The sequence below is a fragment of the Lagopus muta genome, chromosome 9 (genome assembly GCF_023343835.1).
Source record: "Lagopus muta isolate bLagMut1 chromosome 9, bLagMut1 primary, whole genome shotgun sequence".
Taxonomy (NCBI): domain Eukaryota; kingdom Metazoa; phylum Chordata; class Aves; order Galliformes; family Phasianidae; genus Lagopus; species Lagopus muta.
Window position 1 is genome coordinate 15143903 of NC_064441.1, and position 16673 is coordinate 15160575.

A 16673-nucleotide genomic window follows, 5' to 3' on the forward strand; every position below is an offset into this window, starting at 1 on the left:
CTGGTAGTGTATCAATACAACACTACAAAAATAGCATCCTACTCAAAACACTCCTTATCTTCCCCCAAGAAGTTGTGACTCTCCAATAGTCAGCAGCTAATGAATGTTTCCCCTCCTCTGAGACAACTATTCTCTACCAAACTCTTTGGGCAGGAGGACTTTCCATTTGTAATCATTATGCTTTTGAAATATCACTGTGGAATTTTAAAAACCCCAGAAGTTGCCAAAGACATAAAATTAAGTATCCAAATGAACTCATTATGGCTGTAAGAGAACACTTAAGATCCTGGACATTCACACTGGAATGACAGTGATGCAATTCGGCAGTAACACATTGATGAATCAAGACTTTTTTGCTTACAGTAACATCTTGCATAAAGTACTATTGTCTCAGCACTGAAGAGGAAAGGAAATGCTAACGAAAACTATTGCAAAATGTCCTGTTGAGATAATTCTAATCATTTATCTGAATTCAGAGTCCTATGAATACACAAGACTTCAGTGAAGTCAAGAGAAACAAAATACTTCATAGACTGAGATCCTTCTGAAATATGTTTATTTAGAAACAATAGATCATTTTATCTGTGAAATTAGAAATTAAAATATTATTATGAAATTCATTCGAAAAGGTTAAGGATTATTAAAATTATCCTTGATGAATTAAAGACAAATGAAACTCATTTTGTTCTTTTTGCACAAATACTTAATGAAATATCTCACTAAATGTTGGGGTTAATAGAGTACCTCATCAAATATTTAGCTGAAGTCGGTTTTTATCCTACGTGGATTCAACAAACTAATTCAGAAATGAAATTTACTATGCATACTCAGCCTAATTTTTATTCCTGTAGGGTAAACAGTTCTTGGTAAGTTTCTCCTAAACTTGTAAACTATATGCCAGGCTTAGAATGGCAGCTTTCTGTTCTTACCAGATAGTATTGCTCTATGTAATTTGCTGCCACAGATCTATCACTGCAAACTCAGAATTCAGAGAATTTCTAGATCCCATTTGCTGACCCAACAGTCAGATAGCAGCTAGTGAATATCTGATGTTAAATCAACCAAGCAGCACTCATGGAGTTAAAAATACTCTTTTTGAAACAGCTTCCAGTGTGTTCCCAAAGCCAGTGGCTCTGCCAGTTGCAAGGCAGTGTTTTGATGGCCTGCAAGGATGCTGACTGCATTTTGCTGATGAGCTTTGGTCAATGCCAGAGGAAGATTCAAAGCCAGCATTACTACTTTGTCATCCTTCTGCTTTATCTGTTAAATAATTCTTCAGTTCTTCTTAAAAGGCATAGAAATACTGGCAGCTGTTAAACAAGATCCTAGGTTTGTTTGGGACTAGGGAGACTTGGATATTCGTGTGAGCTTACAAATGAAATAACAGGACTGCTGTTCATTAATAACATGCATCTAACATATAACTAATGTACAACAGAGCAAAAACAAAAAGAAAACTAGCCAGAAATGAAAGGAAAAAAAAAAACCACAAAGAATGAGATTATACTTTCACGAGGGCTTCAATTAATGTGCTCCACTTTGGAGCAGGCTGGGGACATGCAAAAACTACTACAGATAAGCGTATTTGGTAGCTTGATAGTTTTCACTCTGTGGATATATCCTAATGTACTTTAAATTTGTCTTTTTAATTAACCCAAATTAATTTTCTTGAATGTCTTATGATAGACTTTGGGGAAGGAGATGTAGGCTACGTGAATCATTTGGGCTTTACAGAAAATACTACTCCTGATGTATTTGACAATACGATCAGATTTTTCTTGCTCTGCTTCCAGCTAAACCACCATTCTCTTTCTATTTAGTATATTATTTGTATATCACATTCATACGAGTTCTACTGACACCAGCTTGAACTCAGTCCTCTCTCCACACATTCCTTAATCTGATCTACAACTCTGACAAATGCAGTCTTCTTCAGATTGGTGTCATTAAAACAATGACATTAAAACGCAGACTTTGCGAAATCACCTATTTTGGAAGAAGAGGCTTTCTGCAAATTTCAGCTCCCTGTGCACCATGCACATCCTTAACGTATACCTGAGATAGAAGTGTTTCCTATTCCTCTGCCATTCGTATATCCGTGTTCCCTGTTCTGTCATCTCCATCTCCTAAGCTCTGTCGCACAGCAGCGTATCACCACTCTTCCATCTTTTATCTGGAGCAATGTTACTGACAGCAAAGTAATAAAAAATGCTCTTGTGCTGGATGCCATTCAATGCTAGTTTCAACTGATGTTTATTTAAACATAGAAGTGTTTAAGAATGCCATGTTTTCCAAGAAATTGCTAGAAATATAATTTGCCCCTTTCTTCCTTCTATTTTCACCATTTTTTTGCAAGCTGATGAGGTTCTGCTGTGCGATCTATGCCCCTCGAAGCGCTGGGGTTTACACAAACAACTTTCAGACATTATTACATTATAGACAAGGAAATGAGAAATGTCACGGTAAAATGAGTGACATTCTGCCATCTCATCTTGTAAAGTATTTTTGCATGGTTTGAAATTAACTGCTGCACTGACACACATAGCATTCTCATCTGCCATTGCACAATATGTAGCATTAGCCTAAAATATCTTGGTGACATTATCAACAAAAAGGTCAAATGATCTGGCCCTGCCATATGATCCACAGCATAAAACATGACAAGGTGAAAGATCTGCTTTCCTCTTTCCATTCAAAGCATTCTTTCTCTGCCAGTTTCCTTTATTAAAGCATCTATTTCCAGATGATATGTTATGAAGATCCTTTTCTCTCCGTGATAAACCGCACTATTAAACCTAAAATTTAAAACTAAATACTTTAAATACTTTATATATACCTTATAGAGTTACCTCCAATCTGCTACTCAGTATTTACATTTGGTGCAGTAAGATTTCCTAGAGGATATAGAGCAGCAAAGAAATCTTTCATTATGATTGGGAAGAAAGGAGTTGCACAACACCTATTGGGAACTTCCTTCAGCTGCAGCAGGGCATTCAGGAGATGAACAGAATTAGCTTTGAGAATGCTATGATGCAAGACACTATGTTTATTGAACAAAGGTTTTTACTCTGAAATGCTGCTCAATAGGCTGAATTCACAGCACCCACAGTTATGGAACACCTGCACACAAATTCCTGCTCTACTCCAAAATATCAGAGGAAAAAATAGGAAACCTGAAACTGAACAGAGCTGTGCAAAGCTAGCAAAAGGAGCAGGGAGTATTCGTACAGCTCCTGTGTTACCAACATTTGGCAGGGATAAATGTGCACAAATGCTGAAGCCCTGGCAAGAGCCCACAGCCAATGAAAGGAGATTATTTGGCAATCTCCTGAGAGGAACAGGCAAGATTGCTTTAAGTACTTGACATTTACCAGGCAGAAAAGGCATTCAGTGCCTGCTGGGAACATAAACTCCTATGAAAAGCAAACCATGCTGACATATTGATGACACACGTACCACAGTGTCATCTGCTCCAAATATGGGGTAATTAAGTGCTTTTCAATATGGATTACCATGTCCCCAGTTTGTTTGTCCCTGATAATCCACCCTGAAACCCTGCCACCAGTACTTCATTGCACATGGGGCCTGACCCAAAGGTAAATGGAAGAAATATGAAAGTTCCTACGGACCTCTATAGGCTCTGATCTGGGTCTTGCTTCCTCAGGATGCTGCCCTGACAGCCACTGCTGTCACTGAAGGATGCAGCTCTTCCACTCCAGGGATTCATCTACTCCAGCAAGCTGAGCACTCCTATAAGTTGAGGGATACTGAGGCATAGAGAAGGACTATCATTGGTCTGTAAATTGAGTTTTCCTTTGCGGAGTATAGCAAAAATCCGCCATTGCTTTTTCAACTAGAAATAAACTTGCTCTTTGTTAATACCCACAGGCAAGAAGACCCAGTTAATCATGACATTGCATGTCAATTTCTTGATCTACTTATAAACAGACAGTGCAGCTGAGTTGGCATTAGGATTGCCCAAAGGAGTTCTCAGGACCTGCAGACAGTGAGAAACAGCTCGTGGCCTGGGTTCCCCAACTACCTGCAGTCCCCATGCACTGCCTCAGCTGAGATGGGAAACAGGGCACCAAGCTGATGTGATCAGCTGGAGGCTGCAGAGACACATATATTCAATATTTGGAGAGTTTCTTTTGGACTGGATATTTTCAAGACCTCTCGTCCCAAATAAAGGTTTCTGGATTCACGTCAATTCCCTACTCCCTTCCCTTCTCCCTTCCCTCTCCACAAACACCACATCTCCTCCATAAAATAGCCTAAGGGTTCTCCTAAGAGAGATTTTTGTCTTTCAGTTAGCTCTGTTTTTCTCACCGCTTGAGAAGTCAGACGATAAGACGAAGGTGAGGACAATTTCTCTCTCTGCCAGGTACCACTTCCCTAGCTAGTCATGCAAAACTGCCTCACAAAGCCCCTGTGGATGCTTTTATTGCAGAGCACAAAGGCAATTCGCTGCCAGGGCTGCAGGGACCAGCACAGAGATGCTTGGAGGATGGCGGTTCAGCAGCCATCACAGGAGCTGCCACTGCTGCCCAGGCTGTGGGAGTTCAGGTGCTGTGCTAAGGGCTCTGTCTTCACCATTCCTAATTGCCAAACCTACCACAGCTGAAGAACTGGAAGTACTACCAGCCCTGCAAATAAAGCCCAACTTCACTGAGTTTACACCTGTTGAGCAGCAACTGTCTGTATTTATTGGCAATCTAGTGCCAAGCAATTATCTGCCTCTAATAAACTGAAAGGAAAGCCAAACACGCAGGCAGTAATAACTTCAGTTCTGATCTGGAAGCAAGCGGCACAGTGCTTAAAATAGCCTTATGGAACCCCACTGAATAAGCAAAACATGACATTTTTTGAAATGAGATTTTTGTAGCACAAAGGTTACATGTAGCTTTCAGACATACTCAGATGATCTGTCTTTCATAGTTCATTTTGGAAATACAGAACACTGCTTGCCATCCTGTCTTCTTGCAGTATTTTTTTTTTCTCTTTAAGGAGAGAGTGAAGTATGAAAATATGTCATCACATTGTTTTTTACTCGCATACTATATAAGGAACGAGTGAAAACATCTGAAAACTAAAATGGATTTTGTCATTTTCTATCTTTTAGGTGTTTTGCCAGCTTTTGTAGTTTGGAGACTAAGCTGATTTATTGCACTGTTCACTCAAACAGAATAAAAATACGTGTAACATACAATTCTTCCCTTTCAATTTCTGCAAGAGGCCACAGCATTCAATTTCTTTCTGACTAAAGGAATGATTTGAGGCCTAGCAGTTTTTTTAATTCTTACAAATATTATTCTAAATGCAGAAGAAATTAATCATGCTGTATTTTGAGGGATACCTCTATCAAAAAGAGCCTCCGGGAGTGAAAGGAAATGGAATTTCTTTAATTAAACCCTGAACTTGCTGGGTACTGAACCAAAGATGCACAGATCCTGATTTACAGCACACAGCTGAATGGAGAAAATCCAGCACTAGGGCTGCAAAGAACCTACGAGTGCATGTGTGTGTGTGTGCTGTAAGTTCCAGACTGTAAGTAACCCCACTAGCTTTTATGAGATGAGCTGCTTGTTCAAAGGTGCGCCTGATCGAAAGAGCATTTGTGCACCAGTGCTTATAAGGGGTCTGATTTCATTATCTCTGAAGATGAATTTTGAATATTCTGAGTGAGACCAAATTTAAAAAGGCACAGTCCTCTGAACTGTGCAAAAGATTGGTACTCAGGAGACCCGAGTTTAATTTGTATCTCTGTCACAGGCCCCAGGGCTTGGGATGTCATTTCAGCCCTTAATGCCACTTATTCACATGTGTCTTTTGCCAGTTTGAACTCTAAAATGTTTTAGAAATGGTTTTTTGTTGTTGTTTATATCAACCTTTGCACAGCGCTCCCATCATCACAAAGCCACAGTAGAAAACAAAAGCAAATATTAAATGTACCTATTGGAGGCATCTTGTCTTGTCCAAGGAATTTCCAATGGCAAATGCTCTTACACTGAAGAGCCATAAATTATGTGCACAGACACCAACATCTTAGCACACAACCACAGAAACATTAGCAGTGGGTCAGAGTAACATCAAAGAACGAATCTTTGTCATGAAGAAAAAACGGTCATGAAGAAAAACACCATCCTCATGGACATGAGTCTTTTCCCTGCAAGTTACACTTTGCTTTTCTAAAACATGACAGTAGGAAAGAGCAAAGAGGGAAAAGAACACGGAAGGAATAAAAGAAACCCCTGATTCACTGGAACACCTTTGCAAGCAGTAAGTGCCTTCAGCACAGTGATTTCACACAGGACATATTTATTCCCAATCCTGGAATTATTTCCTCTTACTGGAAGTTATTGGGGCAACTCTACTCAAAATGGAAGGACTAAAAGGTAGTGTCCTAAAATGATACTGATACCAAAATAATAATCCATACTGATAGTAATCCTCAGATGCCTCAAGGCTGCAATTAAGGAGACTTCTTGAAAATTACTCAGGTTTCTTTATTTTGACTACAACTTCTTCCAGTTTTTAAAATGAATGATTTCTGCTTCAATCCAAGTGACCTTGGTAGCAATATTCCAGAACGTAGTGCCTATATAGCAGTAGGCCCTGCAATTAAATTAAATTAAATTTTGCATTAACTCACCGATACAACTAAAGAAACCAGTGGGTACCAAGGTTGGAAGACACGCTGTATTCAGCTTAGGCCTGTGTCTCTGGGCCACAAAACCAAATTTGCAGCCCCAGTGCAACACCCTTTACATGCTATAAATGCCAAGTGACCCAGATCTGCCTGGGAGCCACAAAAGCCATCATGCTGCCAGAGCCGGCACCTTTGCTCTGCATTATCAAGATGAGGGCAGATCCAGAGACTTCAGGACATTTCAAAAACTCAGGCAGTCAGGAGTACCAGCATGCTAGAGGGAGTTTGTCCCCGAACTGCTGGGCTCCAGTGCAGAGTGACTTCCAGGCTTTCTCTTTCATATCCTTCCACTGGTCTGTACACCCAGCTGACACACTGGGTTTTGCTCATCAACCTCACCCACAGCTAGAAGGTCTCCAAAAATTACCTAAGGGACAAAGTATCCTTCTGAATGCCCAGTCTCACCCTTACGTATACTTTGAATTTCGTAGTTCTTTCAGAGATTGAATAATTGTTATCCCCACTTTATCCAGATAACATCTAATAGGAAAAACAAAAAAGAAAATGGCATTTGAAGAATAATTACAAAATGTTTGTGATCAAGCTTTTCTATACTATTCTTTGAAGCTAGAAGTTATTGACAGTTGTCCCAGCTCTAGAAATACAGAAAGAACAAGGAAAACAAAACAAGGAAAGAACAAGAACAAAAAAAAAAAGGGAAGTTCATTTCAATCATCTTTACAGAATCACAGAAACACCAAGGTTGGAAAAGACCTACAAGATCATCCAGTCCAACCATCTCACTAACTTTTTTCCAGATTGCAATGTCTTCTGAGTATTCATTTTGAAAAATATCCTTGAACTCATACACCCAGACACAAGAGGCCAGGATCTATTACACTACATTTCATGGGTGTCACTTGCAGCAGTTCTGATGGAAGCAGGCTCTGAGCAGAGAGGTGAAAGCATTACTGGCAAAATGGGAATCTGAGTAAAGGATCCTTACATTAGCCACACAGGCAGCCACTGTTGCTGCGAAAGTGTTGCTCTGTTGTGTTTCAGATTGCCCGCAGCCTGCACGTGAAGTGGTTTTTGCAGCCTGTGCAGCAGTAGCACTAAGAAAAATAAAAATACTGAGACTGTATATAATCTCAAGGATTTCTAGATTTAGAAAGGTAATTGGCATGGGATCTCATCAATAGCAAGCATTAGATGAATTACATTAAGAGTATGCAAATAAAACTACTGAATCGCGATTGCAGAGAAATTAATTTACAAAGCACATTTGCCTGTTTGTTGGGGGCTCTGGTGCTCATCTGCAGAAGTCACAATGGAGTATGGAAAAGCATCTACAGACTGACAACATAATAAAGCCTTTCAGTTTTAAAGCAACGTTTATGGCATATTGACTGTCACCTTGTAGATGAAACCTGAACAGCTTTCACTGTTTTACTCTAAATAGTTATCACTTTATTCTTAAAGCTACCCACAAACTCACTGCTACTCACAGTGAGAACTCAGGCCGAACTCAGCCCTCGTTACCCTCTACCATCTTTACTATGGTACAACTAGTAAAGCCCAGTTCTAATAGGGCTGTCAGATAGTGTTATCTGCTGCCTCTCCTTCTCTACAGCTACCCACCTGCAATCCTCCAAGTACCACCAAAAGGATGGTGAGGCTCTGCATTTTGTTTCACAGAACGTGTTGTGTGATAAACCAAGTTCCATCAACACATGCATCAGACACCAGTGTCATGTCAGTTAGGTATACAGTAGGTACCACTCTGATTCTGGTTAACCTTTGGATGTGCTGGGGCTTATTTACATGTTTTCTGCTGCCTGAAAGGCACTGATGGTCTCTGCAGTGTCATTTGGCAATGTTCACCTGAACAAAGGCATATATCAGCCTGACTGCAATTCCCAGGTACTTGGTTTGTACTGATTTCTAGTTATCATAGCTGAGGGAGATAATGAGTGAAAGCATCCCTGGCTGAGCTTCACGAGCTTCTCAGAGAAGGTGCAGTGCAGCTGCTTTCCAACTCTGTGCTCACAGAAACACTGAACAAAACAGACCTCCACAAGAGCTCCTGGCTCTGAGGGCTCTAGTACACTACCTACACCAAGCTCTGAAGAAGAGAAAAGGAGGAAGAAGGAAATCAGGCTAGAGAAACACCAAATGCTTAATTAAATGGTAAGTTTAGATCACCTACTTCATTTGTTCAGAACAACATTCTGCATTTGCTCACTTGATTTAACTGTTGCTTTGGTCCATAAATATCCCACCCAGCATATTCTCAGTGACTATATGCAAATACTTGGATAGTTTGTCTTGAGATACGTGACTCTCTATTTTTTAGATCCGCAGCAATACCGGTCTTCTTCTTACAGATACAATACATAGGTCAAGCCCATTATTTGCTGACATAAGTAGCAAGCTATTTGCCAAGCTTTTAAAATAACTGCAGCCCATTAAATCAAGATGGCAGACCCACTGAGGTGATACTGTGCATAACACCATGTCCTGGTTTCAGTTGGGACAATTGATTTTTCCTTCTTAATGTCTGGTATGATGCTATGTTTTGGCTTTAGGAGAAAAGCAATGCTGATAACATACCGTTGTTTCAGTTGTTACTGAACAGTGCTGTACAGACCCAAGGATATTTCAGTTTTTCAGCTTCTTGTACTGTCAGCGAGGGAGGGCTGAGGGACACAAGATGTTGGGAGGGAACAGAACCAGGACAGCTACCAAAATGCCCAAAGGGATATTCCATACCATGTGACATCATGGAAAAATTTGAAAAATACTGGGAAGTTGGCTGGGGGAGCCACCACAGCTTGGGGACTAGCTGGGCATCAGTGATGTGGATCACTCATTTTGTGTGTATATACATATATAGAATTATCATTACCGCTATAATCTTTTTTCTCTTTCTTCTCTCTCATAGTAAATAGTTTTTATCTCCACCCATTTTTTTTTTTTCCCCAATTCTCTCACCCATCTCACCAGGGGGGAGGGGTGAGCCTCCCACCAGGACAAGAAACCAGCAGCTTTCCCTGTGCCCCTTTTTCCCTGAAGTCCTCTGGCTTTTAAGCCATCCTTTTCATCAAGGCTGCTGCATGAAAAGCCTCTCGCTGCCACTGAATGACACATAGAATCATAGAATCATAGAACTGCTCAGGCTGGAAAAAACCTTAAAGATCATCAAGTCCAACCATCCGGCAGACCTGTCTCTGATGAAGCTCACTTTTCAAAACAAAGCACAATGCTGATCACAGAGGTCAGATGAGTCACCACAGAAAGAGCAGCAGGAAAGCAAATGAGCCCTGCTGGAGCAGAGTTCATCCAGATAGGCACTCCTGCCTTCACTGGAAGGACACAAGGTGACCCTGCAGAAGCAGTTTCTGCAGGTTGTCATTGAGCATCTTTTGGGGTGAATATAATGATAGCTGAAGTGGGCAGAGCATTGTTAGAGCAGCTTCCAGCACACAGCAGTGCCTGCAGGCATCACACCTCTGCGGTCAGAGGCTGAGCAGTGCTGAAACGCTCTGTGTAATCGGCTTAGGAGAAGAGCCTCACAGCTACTCATTTTACTTCCTTCTCTACAGGGGTGATTTCTCTCTCCTCCTCAACTTTAAATAAAGCTTTGACAAAATTACAGACAATTCACACGTTATCAGCTGCCTCCCCCTCAAAGCTTCTCTGTGTGCCTGGCATCTACAATTTTATCTTGCTTGTTTTTACAGAGGCCTGCTGAAACTAGTAGAGCCCTGTTGATCTGCAAGAGTCCAGTAGCCTGGCCTAACTACCATAATTTCACCTGGTATAGTTGCACTGTACATGGCAGTGCCATATTGGCAGTGTTGTACAAGACTCCAAATAAGCTTTAAGAGAATTTTCTCCTTTCAAAGACAAGACTTAACCTCATTGTGTCACCTCAGAAGTCAGAAAGAGGATGAAAGAGAAGCATGGAGCACAAAAAGGGACAGAGGAATTGTTGCCAGTGACTGCTCCAAAGTGGTGCCAGAAACTTACCCAGGCTGGACTACTAGAAACAAAGAGGAGACTTGATTGAAAACAAGAACCCTAACAAAAGAGAGGAAAGATGCCAAGAAGCAAAAGACAGAAGATGGAACAATGAGAAAAAGATCAGCTATAGCAGAAGTGTTTGGAAAGCTGAGGTAAATGAAAGGTAATTAAAGCAAGAGTAAAGCACCTGTTTAACCTGTTTAAGCAACAGGTTAAAGACACTAAGCCAATATCAAAGGGAAGAAGCAAGCATCAACTATCAGAATATGACTGGAGTGGCACAAGTGCAGCCAACATAATTTATTCCCATCTTATTTACCAAAATCCAAATATTAAGAGACTTCCATTTTCACAACCAAAAACCTATCTCATGAAAATTCTCCCATTTGAGGAAAGAAAGAATCTGTAGATCTGCAGCATTATCAAACTTACCCTACATCAAGATTTAGAGCAAAGTTATGCTTTTGTATTCTACTAAGAATAGTTCTCTTTGCAGCCATGCAAGAAGGAGAAGATGCTATGAATCTTTTTCATCCCACAAAGCCCTCATAGGCTGGGTTGGTTCAGATTATGCTGCTCCTTACATCACCCACCGCGCCAGGAAATGATGTTAAGTGATGCCTCTTGATGATGTGAAGTACATGTTCCAGCATTTTCCTTCTTGCATTCCAAGCAGGATCTGAACCAGCAATTAATTGCCAATAGCACCATACTGGATTTCAGAGGATGTTCTTTTTTGTGACACCACAAGTTCAGAGCTTTGGCCACTAAAATTAGCACAAAAAATTGTTTGTGCTTGTTTTGCTTTTTAGTGCTTTTTTTTTCTCCTCATATCTCTACAAAAAGTCCAGGCTGGTACACTGTACTGACCTGCAGGGAAGTTGACGGCAGTGCAAAAAAGGAAGCTGTGCTCTGCTAAGCTATCATTGCTGTGCACATTATTCCTACACAGCACTGTTTGCACACATACAAATTGAAAAGTATAAAGTGCCAAACGCAGTTGCAGCATGTCAGGCATATGTTGCTTGATGTCACCCAGTATTAAGCCAAATGGAAGAAATGAAAGCACCAATCCAGCACACCCATCAAGACAATTAGACTCTAACAGTCATTAGAAAGAAATTACCAATGAAACAAAGGACATCCATGACTGGATCTCACCTGGAGCCAGACTTAAATCTCTTATGAGGTGTTACTGCTAAGCACTGTGCATTCCCAGCAAAGCCAACATGAGCACAGTGTGCTTGGCTGCCAGAATCAGCCTCTTGGAAGGAAATCTTTCAGTGCTCAGTTAGGTTTCACTCCATAAGGACTTGTCTGTGTGAGAGTAGAGTTAGGGCACCTGTGAAAAATTAAGTAAAAGGAAGAGGTGGAAAGCCAACATATTTGCTGTGGAAAAAGGAGTGCAGCTGTATTCTGTTCTTTAATTCCAAATGAGTTTTGCCAGACACCTCTATTACTATGACCAGCTCTAAGAGTAAACAGGGACTTTAGGTTTCAGCCTGATCCCTCAAGCCCTTACTCATTTGTCCGCAGTGTCTTTAGCAGACAGTGCCAAGACAGTATGGAAAACAGAAATGTATCATGAGAAACCCAGAGTTATTTTTGTAATTTCATAGGCATTTCATTTTACTTAACATATTCCAAAGGGCTGTCAAAATGAGGCAAGAAAATTACCTGGATCTCTCCTCCCCCCCCCTTCTGGCCTTGTTTTCTGGGCTGCTCAGTGATGCAAAATAATGCAAGAAAATCTAGTGTTTCATAGTATTTCAGCTCACAGGTGGAAATGCTAAGAAGGCCCATTATTATGGTTCCTGGAGGTATAAATAAAATAAAAAAATGTAATATGGTCATAAATATTACGACTTATAGGGTTGTTGGGTTGGTTTTTTGTTTGTTTGTTTGTTTGTTTGTTTTTTTGCAGTCTCGCAGGCTTGACTTACAGTGACTTGACAATAATGAATGGATTTACTGACACCGTAACCTTCCAGTTACACGAGGGTTGTCTATCCAGGCTGCAAACTAACCGTGCAGTGGCCAAGAGCACCCATATGACAGCTTTCTGCAGGGACTCTTTCTTCATTGTGGCCTTTCTGGTTAAGATTATTGACTCATACCTCAGGAGGACACCTGATGTACTTCCAGGGCTGAGCAGGCTCTAAAAGCAGCCTAGTGACTTCCACATGATGTGAAATCTGTGCTAATAGTCTAAGCCAGCTGTGTGAATCAGTCGTTTGTATTTCCTTGTCTGTTGGCATGACCAGAGACTACGGTGACCCTATATAGCCAATGGAACTCAGGGTGAGAGCAACCTGGAGTCTCCTACTCCGTATGTTTGTATTATACCCACTGGTTTGCTAATTCTGGAGCAGAGTGGCATGCATTCAGAGCTGCAGTTTGGACCAGGAGTAGCAGCCAAGCTTATTAACTCCCCTGAGCCCTGACCCATTGGGAGACACACTGCAGAAAAGCTGACATGCTCTATAGGAATCGCCTGAGTTTGTCAGGATGTCACAGCCCAAGTTCAGAGCATGCAGCCTCTCCGTGGACTGGCTGCATTTACAGCCAACATGGTAAATAAGCACAGCATTCCCTGTACTCGCTTTATTAAGGCTTTTCTATTACCAAGAACGTCACGCTTCTGTCACCCTTGCAAGTAGAGAGATATCTGTACTACAGGGTGGCTTTACATTCAATTTTGAGTTTTTTTTTTTTTTTTTTTTTTAAAGGTGAAGTGCTTTGAGCAAATGAGTAACATCCTAATCTGAAAAGAGACACAAGAAATAAATACATAGAGCAACTTTGTTAAATTAAAAAGAAAAAAAAGATACTAAGTACAGAGGATAGACTAGCACAGCATAACTGAAGAACCAACTGCCAATTCTGGGGCACAAGGCAATTCCCAAGTCAGTAACTTGATCTTCATGTTTTTTACCACTGCTTGGTCTATTTTCTGTTCAGTGCTTGCAACTTCCATTAACGTTAATGAGCATGCATATGTGCCTTGAGGGTAAGAATACACTCCCTTTGTGGCTTCAAAACTTGTTTATAAATCCCTCCAAAAATCACACTGTGTTCATTGTTGAGTGCAGAAAGCTATTGTAACAGCTATTAGAACCACTGCTTCCATTCCTCCCTTCCTCTTGCCCTCCCTTATCTGAGGGACCAGAAAACAAACATGAAAGGATGAAGTGCTGTAGGAGATGGTACATACAAATATGCAACTCAGCTTAGGGAGCTGCATGAAAATCAGCTCTCTGCAGAAGGGACAAACTGAAATCTCAGTAAAAACAAAGAAAACCAAACCCCAAAGCACCGAAATACTACCACTACCATCCCCAAAAGCAAAGCCCTGGAAAATCTTAAAGCTCTTAAATACTAGAGATAAGACAAAAATCTTTGCTTTGTGCTTTCTACTAGAGAGCAGCTCAGTGGGAGCAAGCTGGCCTAAAGACTGGAGACACTGCACCTGTCCCCTTGCCACTGGGACACCAGGGCAGACCTCTGGAGTCACATGCAGAAGCTAAGGACCAACTCCACTTCACTGCACTGACATTAGGGTATGTGCCTTCTGTCTCTGGCATTTGACTTTTCCCTCAATTTCCAGCTCCTTTCTCCCACTGTGCGCAGTTTAAGGTCAAGCCTCACAGTTTGGAAGAGATAGATTACACTGTGCAAAAAATAACACGTAATGCAGCTCTGAGATCAAGAATAAGATGAGTGTATGGGCAAGAAGACAGGCAAGAAGATGTGCTTCACATATGGCTGAATACTGGCTTGCACTGTCCCTGCATAGCCCACAGCCACACGGTGACACACACCCTGCATGGCCAGCCATGGTGATGCCCAGCCCGCGCTGAAATGGAGCCTGAATTCCTGCATTCCGCTTCCTGGGCACAGGCTGGCAGGCCTGGAGTAGGGAGACAAGCAGGCAGTGCAGGAGCAGTGACATCTGAAACCACCAGAGCTCACCAGTCAGTCCCTTTATGTTTTTGTTAGGTCTCAACAGGGCTCTGTAGTGATATTTCTTCCTTTAGCAGGCATGGATAAAAAGATGCAGGAGATCTGGCTGTAAGGAAGGGTACGACATGGTCCTAACAGAGGGTACAACTTCAAAATCCACGTTAAATACATGATTAGCTAATGTAAAAAATAAAAGGAAACCAGCACATTTTTAAGACAGTGAAAGCTCTAAAGCTCTTCCACTGAAGTTCTGTTTAATGAGAGTAGCAAAAGTTCAAGTTTACAAGGCAGAGACACCAATCTAGTTGACAGAAAACTAGATTTATGAGAGAGACCAGCTGGACTGCAACCCCAGTTACAGTTACTGTAATTGCTTTTCTCCGGAGGACAATTTTCCCTACAAGTTGCCCACTTTCAGAGATTGCTGAGCAACAGACAGAGGCTTGCTTTGCATGGACTCAGAAAGCAGCAAGAACACCATCTCCTTCCACATCAGGTACTCAGCAGGAAAGCCCTAAACGAATTGAATGGGTTCCAGAGCTGGGATCCCTGCAGTATTTTCAGTTATCAGACCTAAACCCGCCATGGTCTCTGGCAGGAACAGAATTACAACAGCAAACAGCATTTTCAAAATCTGGCTCTGAGATTTAATGGACATTTGTGTGCAGGTTTATGTGTACATGCAAGCACACACAACTGGCGTTTACATTACATGCATCGTAATATACACACGTAATATAAATGTATATTGTGTATACATAGATTACATTACATTTTATGTGCGTGTATTTTTATTTATATGTTAGGTAGACACCGTCCAGATTACTAAACAAGTTCAGAAAATTTTAACAGAAAATATTTTTAAAATGCAACTCATTTATTTTCATTCATTTAGCTGTTGCAGTAGGTCTGGAAACCTTTGATGCAATTGTTGCTGGTCCACAAGAAAATCCATCACCTGAGGTTGGTTACATTCATCAATTAGGCTGTTTTATGATTTCCTTTTTCTATAAGTGGAGGCACTGGAAGTACATCAAGTAGTTAAACTGCATTTTCTCATTAAAAAGCCTCTCAGGATCAAGATTAGACCTGCCTTACTTGCTGAAATACGTTATTTAAAATTATGTTATCTAAAAATTCAGTTCACTTCTCGCTTCCAATGTGTGATATAAGGGGCACAGTCTGCTGTTCCTACCAGGGATTGAAAACCCTGCCTACGTTTCTAAAAACAACTTTCTAGAAATCTGTCTTAGAGAAGAAAAGCATTTGGTGGAAGGCTCTCAGTGGGTGAATATGGGAGGCAGCCGGAAAAGTAAAAAAGGAACAGTGAATTTTAAGAGAAGGCACAGAAGCATCTGTGGCATCACACCAACAGAAACGAAGTCAAGTGAAGGAGAATCAGGCCTTCACTTTGGAGATTGCTCTTGCAGATACAGCCAAGGTAGGCTCGGTGAAACACAAACAGAAGTGTTGCCGCACTACTGCATAATGAGACGGGGTCAACAGGTGTCATCACAACTTAAAAGATCTTCACACTCCCACAAATATGGAAGCAAGAGCATTTATAGAAAAGTTTTTAGAGCCTCTGTGTCTGTTACAGATGTTACTTGTGTTTCAGGAAGAAAAGATCTTTCAAGCTCACAACCAAATTTTTCCTGCACCTTATTTGTGCAGTGAAGTCAGACTCATATTCAAACACAATCTCCTGTTATGATGGATGTTATGATGTGATGGATTCAGAATTTTGACTTTACTACAATTGGGAAAAGAATAAAAGTTACCATCAGCAACTGCTTTTGTTGGTACGAACTTGGATCACTATCAAAAAGCTGAATAGAAATGAATGGTGAGGGCTGTCCCCAGCTGCCTAGGAAATGCAGCAAATTCTTTTTGAAAGTAGCCACTGGGCCAGAAAGTAGATATTATAGTTTGAATTATTCTGCACTGCCATAAAAAATGAGTGTCCACAACTTCTTTGTATAGATTCTACAATAGTTGATGGAGAAACAATGGAGTTTTTCATTATTGTTTTCCC

General features: G+C 41.0%; 1 protein-coding gene across 7 annotated transcripts in view; it reads right to left on the minus strand.

Moving 5' to 3' along the window:
• The window catches only part of NYAP2 (neuronal tyrosine-phosphorylated phosphoinositide-3-kinase adaptor 2), a 153271-nt gene that overhangs the window by 53873 nt on the left and 82725 nt on the right, over positions 1-16673 (minus strand). The gene's annotated exons all lie outside the window — the stretch shown is intronic.